The sequence below is a fragment of the Oncorhynchus clarkii genome, chromosome 10, assembly GCF_045791955.1.
Source record: "Oncorhynchus clarkii lewisi isolate Uvic-CL-2024 chromosome 10, UVic_Ocla_1.0, whole genome shotgun sequence".
Classification (NCBI taxonomy): Eukaryota; Metazoa; Chordata; class Actinopteri; order Salmoniformes; family Salmonidae; genus Oncorhynchus; species Oncorhynchus clarkii.
This window is the reverse complement of record NC_092156.1, coordinates 20,705,805-20,720,620: the sequence shown is the minus strand read 5'-3', so window position 1 is coordinate 20,720,620 and position 14,816 is coordinate 20,705,805. Positions and strand designations below refer to the sequence as shown.

Genomic DNA, 14,816 nt, shown 5'->3' with positions numbered 1-14,816 from the left:
GGGGTGCATGCCTTTTCAAGAAGTTGATGCTGTCTGTCTCACCTGTCTGGTACTAAAGAATAAATGGGTTGTGAGATTTCAAACATGTCATCAGTTGTTGTTGGGTTTTTTTGTGACAAATTCTGAAGAAATCTGACAAATGTTTTCTTTGCTGAAGAGGTTATCGAGTCCAAAGCATATACAGAATTTGACACATCATTCAATATAATCTTATATTACTTCACTGATGAACAATTTATCTTAAAATGACTAATTCACTCATTCTGAGTACTCTTTTATTTCACATTGCCATTTTAATACAGTAGCTTTGATCTTGACTGGTCTAGTCTGTCACAGGGCAGGGAGTTCACAGACAGTTCCTCCTCATCCAAAACACCTGCTGCATGCACTCCTCAGAGAAACAACAGTATTCTAATCCCCATGCCAAAAGTATTTAGCTAATTTCCAGCTAAATTATCACTATCAGCATGTTCTTCAATCCAATCTTGATCCAATTTAGAAATGTCTCACTGTACTGCCTCTCGTATAGTCGGTTTTCTTTTTTACCATCTGTGAAATTCCTTCGATTAGAGGATTATTTTTACCATGTCAAATATGTGGCAGTTTGGGGGCTTTAGGAATTCTGCTCAGAATGTGGCCCTTTCATAACGCTAGTCAGGAAATTAATGCAACTGTCTGTCTGACTACCCATGTGACTGCTGCTTGTACTGCAGATGAAAGACCTGAATGGTATGCATCACTCGCTTTGTTTTTCAATGCCTCATCCCTAAAATTCCGTTCAGAGGGCTGTGACATTTTTTACGTGATTTATTCCATTGTCCCACCATGCCCCCATGCCCCCCTTCTCCTTCCGTCAGCTTTCAACAATCACAGCCTTTGTTTTAGGAATGAGAAGCAGCATTCTTCCAGAGGGATGACCTCTTCTGTCTCCACAGGGGCTGGCATTGAGGAAGAGTACCCTGCTGCCGGTGGATCGAATACTCCCGCCCGAACGCACTGCCCGGATCAGCCTGCTCAGACTCATAGCTTCTCAGTGGGGCAAATCACTTTGTCTAGTTTACTGGAGAGAGAGGAGGAAGCTGACTTAATGGGTCCCGTCTGACACACTATAGCACCATCACCAGACACTACAGGATTTGCCTTTCTGAGAAGAGCAGCAGATCCAATGTCCTTGTGAGTATGACGAGTCATTCATGTTTGAGTTGCTGTGGCATTTGATTTCCCTCTTATTTTGGAATCAGTCCCAATCTCAACCACAGGAAAATAATGACCACCATCAAAGAGTGTTGACACACATGGGTATGTCTGTTCTAGAGATTCTATTTCTATGATCTCAATAAGTCAAGAATGTTTAACCTGCTGTCCAGGTTCAGGGACTGATCCAATTGGATTGACCTGAGAACTACATGTCATGTAGGTCTGTGGCACAAATAGGTAGTATTTATAATGATGATTCGGTTACTGCTTGGATGCCCATGCAGACCACTCATGGGAACACAAAGATTGGTTCCTACTGACCAGTGCAGTCAAAAATGTGATTTTCCTGTGTTCTATATATATTTCCATACCATGAGGTTGAAATGATACTGTGAAATTGTGATGCCCGTTTAGTGTAAGAGCTGTTTGAAAAGACTGCCTGAAATTGAGCCTGTTTTTGTGGGATGGAGTTTTGGCCTTCCATGGTGACATCACCATGCAGTAAATTAGTTAATGTACCAATAAGAAAGAGAGTTCCAAATCTTTTGTCTAATAACAGAAGTTTTCAGTTTCCCCTCCCCACTCAGACCATTCCCAAACAGTCCTATCAAAATTCTTGCTTGAGAAATTGCTCTTTGCTAAGCATCTATTTTTGTTTCTTTTTGACAATTTTAATTGAAAACAATCACCGTAATTATTGTATTTTATAATTGGCACTGATAACACTCCATGATGCTGTGTCATGCTGTATGCATGCAAAAAATGTCTGCATCTGTATGTGCACTTCACATATTAAAACCAATACATTAGTCTACTTTCTCTTTAACATTTAAAATGGACAACAATCCACTGTATTCCACGCTGACATATTTATAACCTTAACCTAAAGCATCTTTCCTGTCCTACTCCCACCTTGTGACGGTCGTTAATGCCGACAACATTGTGGATTTCCCCACTGAGACTGGGATTTAACACAAAAAGACCCGTCTGAGTGTTTTGATATCAGAAGTCGAAAGTTTACATGCACTTAGGTTGGAGTCATTAAAAATAGTTTTTCAACCACTCCACAAATTTCTTGTTAACAACCTAGAATTTTGCAAGTCTGTTAGGACATCGACTTTGTGCATGACACACGTAAAGTTCCCAACAATTGTTTACAGACAGATTATTTCACTTAGAATTCACTGTATCACAATTGCAGTGGGTCAGATGTTTACATACACTATGTTGATTGTGCCTTTAAACAGCTTGGAACATTCCAGAAAATGATGTCATGGCTTTAGAAGAATGTACATATTTTGAGTCCATTGGAGGTGTACCTGTGGATGTATTTCAAGGCCTACCTTTGCTTGACATCATGGAAAAATCTAAATAAATCAGCCAAGACCTCAGAAAAAAAATGTAGACCTCCACAAGTCTGGTTCATCCTTGGGATCAATTTCCAAACGCTTGAATGTACCACGTTCATCTGTAGAAACAATAGTACGCAAGTATAAACACCATGGGACCACTCATACCACTCAGGAAGGAGATGTGTTCTGTCTCCTAGAGATGAACATACTTTGGTGCGAAAAGTGCAAATCAATCTCAGAACAACAGCAAAGGATCTTGTGAAGATGCTGGAGGAAACGGGTACAAAATTATCTATATCCAAATAACCTGAAATGCCGCTCAGCAAGGAAGAAGCCACTGATCCAAAACCACCATAAAAAAGCCAGACTACGGTTTGCAACTGCACATGGGGACAAAGATCGTACTTTTTGGAGAAATGTCCTCTGGTCTAATGAAACAAAAATAGAGCTGTTTGGCCATAATGACCATCGTTATGTTTGGAGGAAAAAGGGGAAGCTTGCAAGTTGAAGAACACCATCCCAACCGTGAAGTACGGGGGTCGCAGCATCATGTTGTGGGGGTGCTTTGCTGCAGGAGGGACTGGTGCACTTCACAAAATAGATTGCATCATGAGGAAGTAAAATTATGTGGATATATTGAAGCAGCATCTCAAGACATCAGTCAGGAAGTTAATGCTTGGTCGCAAATGGGTCTTCCAAATGAACAATGACCCCAAGCATACTTCCAAAGTTGTGGCAAAATGGCTTAAGGACAACAAAGTCAAGGTATTGGAGTGGCCATCACAAAGCCCTGACCTCAATCCTATAGAAAATTTGTGGGCAGAACTTAAAATGCATGTGTGAGCAAGGAGGCCTACAAACCTGGCTCAGTTACACCAGCTCTGCCAGGAGGAATGGGCCAAAATTCACCCAACTTATTGTAGGAAGCTTGTGGAAGGCTACCCAAAATGTTTGACTCAAGTTCAACAATTTAAAGGCAACGCTATCAAATACTAATTGAGTGTATGTAAACTTCTGACCCACTGGGAATGTGATGAAAGAAATAAAAGCTGAAATAAATAATTCTCTCTACTATTATTCTGACATTTCACATTCTTAAAATAAAGTGGTGATCCTAACTGACCTAAAACAGGGATTTTTACTAGGATTAAATGTCAGGAATTGTGAAAAACTGAGTTGAAATGTATTTGGCTAAGGTGTATGTAAACTTCCGACTTTAACTGTATATATAGTTTGGGTTAACTGGTGCTGTTCATTAAATAGATGACAAGGAGCTTTCAATCTTATTAAGTGCTAAATGAACCCCCTTTCCTTTCCCTCCTGTTAAACATCGAATAGACAAAATTGTGCATTTTATGCTGCCCGTGATCAAATTAAGAGAGTGCATCTATACTTCGTCTTGACTTGATGGATTGGCTCTATTTCAATTTGAAGCTTTAAAAAAATGGTTGAGGTCCTATCTTGGCTTCTTGATTTTTTTTTTTTACATATAACAATATTGTTGTAGTCTAGACTTCAAGTTGATGAGATTGAGCTGCACAACATGAATGCATTCATGATCAGGATACATTCATCAGCAAAATGACCCTTTTGGTTCCTCAATCTGCAATCCACAACAGGAGGTTGGTGGCATCTTAAATGGGGAGAACAGGCTCGTGGTATTGACTGGAGCGGAATAACTGAATGGTATCAAATAAATCAAACACAGTTTCCATGTGTTTGATTCCATTCCATTTGCTCCGTTCCGCCCATTATTATGAGCCGTTCTCCCCTCAGCAGTCTCCTGTGCAATCCACCCATATTGTATACCGGTAATATACATGAACTCAAGGTTGTGGGGAATGTCTCCATTAATGATATGGTAAACGTTTATTCATATTTAATGAATGAGCATTTTTTTTGCCCGGTGTCCTTTTGTCCTACTGCCAGGTGTCCTACTGTACCACAACCATTGTCGATGGCAATTTGACTTTACAGCCATCCCATTGACTTTGTGGCTGAGAGCCTGTATAGTATTGCAACAAGCAGCTCACAGCAGAGGCAATATAGCTGCCTTGATAAGTGTCCGCATTTGATTATTAAAAGACCCGCAAATGTTTTGCCGACTGAACCACCCGCATGGTCCAACCAGAGTTTATGGGTGGCCTGCTTACAGTTACCGGGCCATTCCCACATGTAACAAGGCCAACCCCAGTGGTTTCCATTAGTAAGGATCCCTGCTTCTTCCAGTGTGGTTTATGGTTTGGTCCTTGTCCAGCTCCTTCACTGAGTGTAAGTGTGAGTGTGAGTGTGTGTGTGTGTGGACATGCACGCGAGGCTCTTCGTGATGTCTCTGTCACCATGGAGCATGCAGTGAGACTTGCTGTCAGTCCCCCAAATCTATGGCATTCAGAGGACAAACTCCAGAGCTGCCAAGCATTTGAAAAAGTGGCTGTTATATCTACAGTACCTATCAGTTAGATTCAGTTTGCACATCTACTATATCTAGGCATCACAAAGCTGAAAAATATGTAACTATTAGTTGGCGTCAGTAGTAAGCACATAAGAGGTAGTGAGCATTTACAAACATCAATACAGTAAGTGAAACGAGGGAGTAACAATGAAAAAAGTAAGTTGGTTTGTTGTCAGATAAGTCAGATACTGTAAGTGTTGTGTGTTGGGGGGTTTTCTCATTCCATCATTCCAATGTCCTCGGGGGGGGGGGGGGGGGGGGGGGGGGGGGGGGGGTTGTATTGTGTGATGTGCTTTGATATTATTCTGTCACTCAGAAAAGCTTTGCATGTAAAACAAGCTGAGTTCACATCATGAATATAAACATTTAATATATCTACACTGGGTTGGCTTTGCTTGTCTGGCTTTTTAAGCTCAAGATTTTTAATACAAGTTTGTTTGCAGATTTGAATAATACCCCTATTATGACCTGTGGCTATATTATTCCAGTATGATACACTTTACAGTCCATTCACGTCTTAAAATACCGACACAAGAGAAAACACCATTGTTGTTGTTGTTCCTCTTTTCATCACTGTTTAGTGAGGAAGAACAAGGTCATGGTTTTGTCTTGACTCAGTCCAATCACATAATGACATCCATGGTGTGTGCTTTGCTTACCACGCAAAATGGAGTCTGTAAACAAAAATAAGTACTTGAGAATCGCCCTGCACCTCTTCTGAGGTCAGGCAGACAGGCAGCTTTTCTAGATGTAGCAGATGTGAAGTTACAGAACAGGGTCCTCATTTACAAGATCAAGTGTACATGTTGTTACTAATTGTACAGTGGAAGCTGGACCAGGTAGGAAGTGAAAAATTTGTAAATTTGTGGAAATTATAATGATTCAATCCTCCTAGTAAATAAAACTAGACTTAATATACTATCATCAAATAACTGCTTAAAACAGTAACATCTTATATTTTATGTTCATAGTCTGTTTTTAACTCTACTTATTTATATTTGCCAAACACAAAACATACACAGATCTTAGAAATGAGGCTAATGACAAATAGCAACACATTTTACTAACCTTCACCTGCTCATAGTTGTTTAATATCACATGATGCACACCAGATGATGTCATCAGTGTCACCGGATTATGTCATCGGAAACTCTTTGCTTTCTATTTTTTTGACTAGAAAACATAGCAACCTGCCATTTTCACAATTTGATATTGGGGTGGTGCTGAAGATATTGAATTTAATGTTGAAAAAGGGTGGAATTTCCCGTTAACAATGAATATAGATATTAGTCATGGTTGCTCTAATACCACATCAAACTGATTACATAATTATAATGCAGTGTGTCAGCTTTAGGCTTGCCATGTAGTGCCATGTTGGAGCAATGCTGGACGTGTTCCCTTTCTAATGAGCCCCAGCCTCTAGCTAGGCTTGGTGTGGGCTAGCCTGTGCTAGGCTTGGTGTGGGCTAGCCTGTGCTAGGCTTGGTGTGGGCTAGCCTGTGCTAGGCTTGGTGTGGGCTAGCCCGTGCTAGGCTTGGTGTGGGCTAGCCCGTGCTAGGCTTGGTGTGGGCTAGCCCGTGCTAGGCTTGGTGTGGGCTAGCTCGTGCTAGGCTTGGTGTGGGCTAACCCTTGCTGGGCTTGGTGTGGGCTAGCCCTTGCTGAGCTTGGTATGGGCTGGCCTGTGCTAGGCTTGGTGTGGGCTAGTCTGTGTTAGGCTTGGTGTGGGCTAGCCTGTGCTAGGCTTGGTGTGGGCTAGCCCGTGCTAGGCTTGGTGTGGGCTAGCCTGTGCTAGGCTTGGTGTGGGCTAACCCTTGCTGGGCTTGATGTGGGCTAGTCCATGCTGGGCTTGGTATGGGCTGGCCTGTGTTGGATTGGTGTGGGCTAGTCTGTGTTGGGCTGTTTTAGGCTAGCTCGTGTTGAGCTGGTGTGGGCTAGCACGTGTTGGTCTGGCGTGGACTTGGTGTAGACTAGCACGTGTTGGTCTGGCGTGGACTTGGTGTGGGCTAGCACGTGTTGGGCTTGGAGTGGTCCTGTTGGGTTGGTGTGGGCTTGGTGTGGTCGTGTTGGGCTGGTGTGGGCTTGGTATGGTCGTGTTGGGTTGGTGTGGGCCTGGGGCTGGTGTGGTCGTGTTGGGCTGGTGTGGGCTTGGTGTGGTTGTGTTGGGCTGGTGTGGGCTTGGTGTGGTTGTGTTGGGCTAGTGTGGGTTTGGTGTGGTTGTGTTTAGCTGGTATGGGTTTGGTGTGGTCGTGTTGGGTTGGGTTGGTGTGGGCCTGGTGTGGTCGTGTTGGGTTGGTGTGGGCCTGGTGTGGTCATGTTGGGCTGGTGTGTGCTTGGTATGGTCATGTTGGGCTGGTGGGGGCTTGGTGTGGTTATGTTGGGCTGGTGGGGGCTTGGTATGGTCTAGCCTGTGTTGGGTTTTTGTTCGCTAGCACATGATGGGCTGATGTGGGATTGTTGTGGGCTAACCTTGCCCACTGAATACCCACATGGGGTCAATGGGGTCATGTTGGCTGGGTTTACATTAACATAACTGTTATCATACAATCAACCAGTTGAACATGGTGGTTTGGTGTTAGGATTGAATTCTCTTTCCACAGGTTGGCCATAATATGACATTGTGCTGATACTGTCCTAATGGGTAATGTAGGCTATAATGATGTTGCATTAGGGCTCAGAGCTTTCATAAGGTTTGATTTAAAGTAATGTTTGTGTCTCAGACAGAAGTTTCTATTTTTCAAGTAATTTTTTCCAAGTTTTCGAAGTTGATTTCCAGGATACTCTGTAATGTCAATTGCCCTCCAGATATTCATTATACCTAATTAACAAAGAGACCCCCAACACGACTCGCCTAGCTCGAAAATTAGATACTGTGTCCCTTTGATCTCCCAGACTGAGGTTTATCCTCTTTAATCAAGGATTAATTAAATCTAAAGAGCTGTGACTAACAAGCCTATCTGTCTTGTTCACACAGCGAAGGTGAGGAGAATGAAAAGAGGGTGGGTGGCTATTTTTTGTGCCTTATTTATCCCTCCTGTTTTGGTTGGAGATAGGTGGTAACTTAAAGAGTAGTATTTGATTTATGGAATACATATATCCTACCTGGCCGAATAGACAGTCTCTGAGCCCAATACACTATCTCTCTGTTTCCTTTTATGTTGATGCATTTAAATGTGTTTAGTTGTGAAATGTGTTAATCATGCTTTTGGGGAGCCAAGAGATCAGCATTTGTGTTGGTCATCCTTTCAACCAAAACAGTCAGTCAGTTGGTTGGTTGGTTTGCACGTGAGTAGCTCTGGACAGAATGAGACAGAATAATTTCTTAACCCAATGATTTTAAGTCAAACATACTTGTGGATTTAAAGGGATAGTTCACCCAAATTACAAATTACTGTTGTTTTCTTACATAATATATCCCTTTAATTTGAAACAAACACGATTCTACTACTAGATTGAAGTCAGAGAGTAATACCTTAAGCCGACAGTACTGTAAAGTTTGCTAAAATGAGATCTCCCCGCAGATTTCACATCATGATCTAAGAAACACCTGGCATTTCTATGCTTACAGCTCTGTATAATTTCTCATTTTCGGATTTTGGGTTTACTGTCCTCCCCATTTATCCTTCCACCAGCTGCCAATAGTATAAGTAGTCAATTGGAACTAGATAATCTGCACAGAGAGGGAAGTACTAATGCTTTGAACCTGCACAATAACGATTTAAACATCAGATGTCATTCAAAAACCTAGGAATACAACCAATTTATGCTTTCTCAGATCATTAGCAGTAGGAGCTATTCTTTATATGTAGTGTTCCAGCTTGCCTTTTTTATGAGGCAGAAAGAAATGAAAGCTTGCAGCCGTCTCTGACATATTTTCTAGGGTGCAATGGCTTTGAAGGGGCAGCAGGTTCCTTTGCAAATGCTTTATCTCTGCAGAACACGTCTGGGAGCTATAGCAGAACCTCAATGGAGGGTTAGCATGTGGTGAATTCAGACAGATTTAACATTGCCGCAATGGTCGCCCGTTAGATGGTAGCTAGCTCCACCATGGGCCAACCCATCCATCTATGAACTGGATAAATCTAGCCCATTTGAAAAGTGGAGAATTACTGTCACTGATTCTTTAGGTTCAACGCTTTATAATGAACCCATGGTTCAGAAAGGTGTGTGCTAGCCCACACCAGCACAACACAAGCTAGCCCACAGCAATCCCACATCAGCCCAACACAGGCTAGCCCAGCAAAGGCACATTGGCCCAATGTTGGCAGCCTACTTGGGGACAACATTTGTGCCAATGTGGGCATGTTTTCTGGGAAGCAAAATTATGGGGCTGCCATTGGGCTAAAACACAAGTTCAGGATTGTGGCTTTAATCTAAAAACAATCCATATTCAGAGCTTAGATCATTTGTATTTTAATTCAGTCTGCAATGTAAATGGTTAAAAATAACAAAGAAAAAAAAAGCATTCAGACCCCTTTACTTTTACCTCATTGTTACGTTACAGCCTTATTCTCAAATTAATTAAACAGTATTCTTCTACACACAATATCCCATAATGACGAAGCAAAACTGGTTTTTAGACATGTTTAAATATCACATTTACATAAGTATTCAGACCCTTTACTCTACTCAGTAATTTTTCCTAAACACCTTTGGATGTGATTACAGCATAGAGTCTTCTTGGCACATCTGTATTTGGGGAGTTTCTCCCATTCTTCTTTGCAGATCCTCTCAAGCTCTGGCAGGTTGGATGGGGAGCGTTGCTGCACAGCTATTTTCAGGTCTCTCTAAAGATATGTTCGATCGGGTTCAAGACTGGGCTCTGGCTGGGCCATTCAAGGACATTCAGAGACTTGTCCCGAAGCCACTCCTGCATTGTCTTGGCTGTGTGCTTAGGGTCATTGTCCTGTTGAAAGGTGAACCTTCGCCCCAGTCTGAGGTCCTGAGCGCTCTGGAGCAGGTTTTCATCAAGGATCTCTCTGTATTTTGCTCCGTTCATCTTTGCCTCGATCCGGACTAGTCTCCCAGTTCCTGAAAACCATCCTCACAGCATGATGCTGCCACCACCATGCTTCACCATAGGGATGGTGCCAAGTTTCCTCCAGACGTGATGCTTGGTATTCAGGCCAAAGAGTTTAATCTTGGTTTCATCAGACCAGACAATCTTGTTTCTCATAGTCTGAGAATCTTTAGGTGCCTTTTGGCAAACTCCTAGCAGGCTGTCATGTGCCTTTTACTGAGGAGTGGCTTCCGTCTGGCCACCCTACCATAAAGGCTTGATTAGTGGAGTGCTGCAGAGACTGTTGTCCTTCTGGAAGGTTCTCCCATGTCCACAGACGAACTCTAGAGCTCTGTCAGAGCGACCATCGGGTTCTTGGTCACCTCCCCGACCAAGACCCTTCTCCCCCAATTGCTCAGTTTAGAAATAGTTTTGGTGGTTACAAACTTCTTCCATTTAAGAATGATTGAGAGGGCTCCTGGGTGGCGCAGTGTTTGAGGGCGCTGTACTGCAGCGCCAGCTGTGCCACCAGAGACTCGCCCAGTTCGCGCCCAATCTCGTAACTGGCCGCGACCGGGAGGTCCATGGGGCGTCGCACAATTGGCATAGCGTTGTCCGGGTTAGGGAGGGCTTGGCCGGTAGGGATATCCTTGTCTCATCGCGCACCAGCGACTCCTGTGGCGGGCCGGGCGCAGTGCACGCTAACCAAGGTTGCCAGGTGCACGGTGTTTCCTCCGACACATTGGTGCGGCTGGCTTCCGGGTTGGATGCGCGCTGTGTTAAGAAGTGCGGCTTGGTTGGGTTGTGTATCGGAGGACGCATGACTTTCAACCTTCGTCTCTCCCGAGCCCGTATGGGAGCTGTAGCGATGAGACAAGATAGTAGCTACTAACAATTGGATACCACGAAATTGGGGAGAAAAAAGGGGGTAACATTATTTTTTTTAAACACACAAAAAAATAATGATTGAGGCCACTGTGTTCTTGGAGGAACTGTAGACATTTTTTTGTACCCTTCCCCAGATCTGTGTTTCAACACAATCCTGTCTCGGAGCTCTACGGACAGTTCCTTCGACCTCATGGCTTGGTTTTTGCTCTGACATGCACTGTCAACTGTGGGACCTTAAATAGACAAGTGTGTGCCTTTCCAAATCATGTCTAATCAATAGATTTTACCACAGGTGGACTTCATTAAAGTTGTAGAAATACCTCAAGGATGTTCAATGGAAACAAAATGCACCTGAGCTCAATTTCAGGTCTCATAGCAAAGGATCTGAATACTTACGAAAATCTGTTTAAAATTTTAATACAATTGCAAAAATGTCTAAAAAGCTGTTTTTTCTTTGTCATTATGGGGTATTGTGTGTAGATTGCTGAGGATTTTTTTTCAATTAATCAATTTTATAATAACGCTGAAACATAACAAAATGTGGAAAAAGTGAATACTCTCCGAAGGCACTATATATATATACACACACTGCTCAAAAAAATAAAGGGAACACTAAAATAACACATCCTAGATCTGAATTAATTAAATATTCTTATTAAATACTTTTTTCTTTACATAGTTGAATGTGCTGACAACAAAATCACACAAAAATGATCAATGGAAATCAAATTTATCAACCCATGGAGGTCTGGATTTGGAGTCACACTCAAAATTAAAGTGGAAAACCACACTACAGGCTGATCCAACTTTGATGTAATGTCCTTAAAACAAGTCAAAATGAGGCTCAGTAGTGTGTGTGGCCTCCACGTGCCTGTATGACCTCCCTACAACGCCTGGGCATGCTCCTGATGAGGTGGTGGATGTTCTCCTGAGGGATCTCCTCCCAGACCTGGACTAAAGCATCCGCCAACTCCTGGACAGTCTGTGGTGCAATGTGGCATTGGTGGATGGAGCGAGACATGATGTCCCAGATGTGCTCAATTGGATTCATGTCTGGGGAACGGGCGGGCCAGTCCATAGCATCAATGCCTTCCTCTTGCAGGAACTGCTGACACACTCCAGCCACATGAGGTCTAGCATTGTCTTGCATTAGGAGGAACCCAGGGCCAACCGCACCAGCATATGGTCTCATAAGGGGTCTGAGGATCTCATCTCGGTACCTAATGGCAGTCAGGCTACCTCTGGCGAGCACATGGTGGGCTGTGTGGCCCCCCAAAGAAATGCCACCCCACACCATGACTGACCCACCGCCAAACCGGTCATGCTGGAGGATGTTGCAGGCAGCAGAACGTTCTCCACGGCGTCTCCAGACTGTCACATGTGCTCAGTGTGAACCTGCTTTCATCTGTGAAGAGCACAGGGCGCCAGTGGCAAATTTGACAATCTTGGTGTTCTCTGGCAAATGCCAAACATCCTGCACGGTGTTGGGCTGTAAGCACAACCCCCACCTGTGGATGTCGGGCCCTCATACCACCCTCATGGAGTCTGTTTCTGACCGTTTGAGCAGACACATGCACATTTGTGGCCTGCTGGAGGTCATTTTGCAAGGCTCTGGCAGTGCTCCTCCTGCTCCTCCTTGCACAAAGGCGGAGGTAGCGGTCCTGCTGCTGGGTTGTTGCCCTCCTACGGCCTCCTCCACGTCTCCTGATGTAATGGCCTGTCTCCTGGTAGCGCCTCAATGCTCTGAACACTACGCTGACAGACACAGCAAACCTTCTTGCCACAGCTCGCATTGATGTGCCATCCTGGATGAGCTGCACTACCTGAGCCACTTGTGTGGGTTGTAGACTCCGTCTCATGCTACCACTAGAGTGAAAGCACCGCCAGCATTCAAAAGTGACCAAAACATCAGCCAGGAAGCATAGGAACTGAGAAGTGGTCTGTGGTCACCACCTGCAGAACCACTCCTTTATTGGGGGTGTCTTGCTAATTGCCTATAATTTCCACCTGTTGTCTATTCCATTTGCACAACAGTATGTGAAATTTATTGTCAATCAGTGTTGCTTCCTAAGTGGACAGTTTGATTTCACAGAAGTGTGATTGACTTGGAGTTACATTGTGTTGTTTAAGTGTTCCCTTTATTTTTTTGAGCAGTGTATATATAAACTCAGCAAAAAAAGAAACGCCCCTTTTTCAGGACCCTGTATTTCAAAGATAATTCGTAAAAATCCAAATAACTTCACAGACCTTCATTTGGGCTAGACAATCTGGACCCTCTTTTTCTAAGATTATCCGCCGCCATTGTTGCAACCCCAATTACTAGCCTGTTCTACCTCTCTTTTGTATCATCCAAGATTCCTAAAGATTGGAAAACTGCCACGGACATCCCCCTCTTCAAAGGGGGTGACACTAGACCCAAACTGTTACAGACCTATACCCATCCTGCCCTGCTTTTCTAAAGTCTTCAAAAGCCAAGTCAACAAACAGATTACTGACCATTTCGAATCCTTCTCTGCTGTGCATTCCGGTTTCCGAGCTGGTCACGGGTGCACCTCAGCCACGTTTAAGGTACTAAACGATATCTTAACCGCCATCGATAAAAGACAGTGTTGTGCCTCTCCTTAATGCAACCGCTGTGTCAGATTTCAAAAAAACTTTATGGAAAAAGAAAACCATGCAATAATCTGAGACGCCGCTCAGAAGTAAAAGTCAATAGCCCCAATGATGGCGGCAACATAAACAAGAAATTACATGATAAATATTCCCTTACCTTTGATCTACATCAGAAAGGAATCCCAGGTCCACAATAAATGTTTGTTTTGTTTTTATAATGTCCGTTATTTATGTCCAAATACCTTCTTTTATTAGCGCGTTTGGTATACATATCCAAACGCTCATTCTGGTCAGCGTTGCGTCGGACAAAAACTTCCAAAAGTCATATTACAGGTCGAAGAAACATTTCAAACTAAGTGCAAGATCAATCATTAGGATGCTTTTAACATATAGCTTCAATAAAGTTCCAACCGGAGTATTCCTTTGTGTCTTCATGAGCAATGAAACGCAAGTGGATACCATGAGGAATAAGCGTAATCAGAAAATGGCTGACTGCCAGACACCTGATAGATTCTGCTCTCATTCACCCCCACAACACAGGAGAAGCCTCATTCAAATTTCTATAGATGGTTGACATCTAGTGGAACCCCTAGGCAGTGCAACATCATTAATATCTCAAGGGATTTCATTGGGGACTGTGGTGAATACATACAAAGCTCAGATTTCTCACTTCCTGTTTTGATTTCTCCTCAGGATTTTGCCTGCCATATGAGTTATGTTATACTCACAGACATCATTCAAACAGTTTTAGAAACTTTAGAATGTTTTCTATCCAATACTAATAATAATATGCATATATTAGCAACTGAGCCTGAGGAGCAGGCCGTTTACTTTGGGCAACTTATTCATCCAAGCTACTCAATACTGACCCCCAGCCATAAGAAGTTATTAATCACCGTATTCTTATCGGCAGACTCAACAGCCTTGGTTTCTCAAATGACTGCCTCGCCTGGTTCACCAACTACTTCTCAGGTAGAGTTCAGTGTGTCAAATCGGAGGGCCTGTTGTCCGGACCTCTGGCAGTCCCTATGGGGGTGCCACAGGGTTCAATTCTCGGGGCTGATTCTTTTCTCTATATATATCAACGATGTCGCTCTTGCTGCTGGTGATTCCTTGATCCACCTCTACACAGACGACACCATTCTGTGTACATCTGGCTCTTCTATGGACACTGTGTTAACAAACCTCCAAACAAGCTTCAGTGCCATATAACACTCCTTCCGTGGCCTCCAACTGCTCTTAAACGCTAGTAAAACTAAATGCGTGCTTTTCAACCAATCGCTGTCCGCACTCGCCCGCCCGACTAGCATCACTACTCT

At 43.4% G+C, this 14,816-nt stretch overlaps 1 protein-coding gene across 1 annotated transcript in view; it reads left to right on the top strand.

Annotated features, from left to right (window-relative positions):
* The first annotated feature begins 943 nt into the window (after positions 1-943).
* LOC139418137 (galactosylgalactosylxylosylprotein 3-beta-glucuronosyltransferase 1-like) overlaps positions 944-14,816 on the top strand; it is a 20,668-nt gene continuing 6,795 nt past the window's right edge. The window contains exon 1 of the mRNA XM_071167350.1: positions 944-1,173. The gene's annotated coding sequence lies outside the window, so the exon portion shown is untranslated. The remainder of the gene's footprint in view (positions 1,174-14,816) is intronic.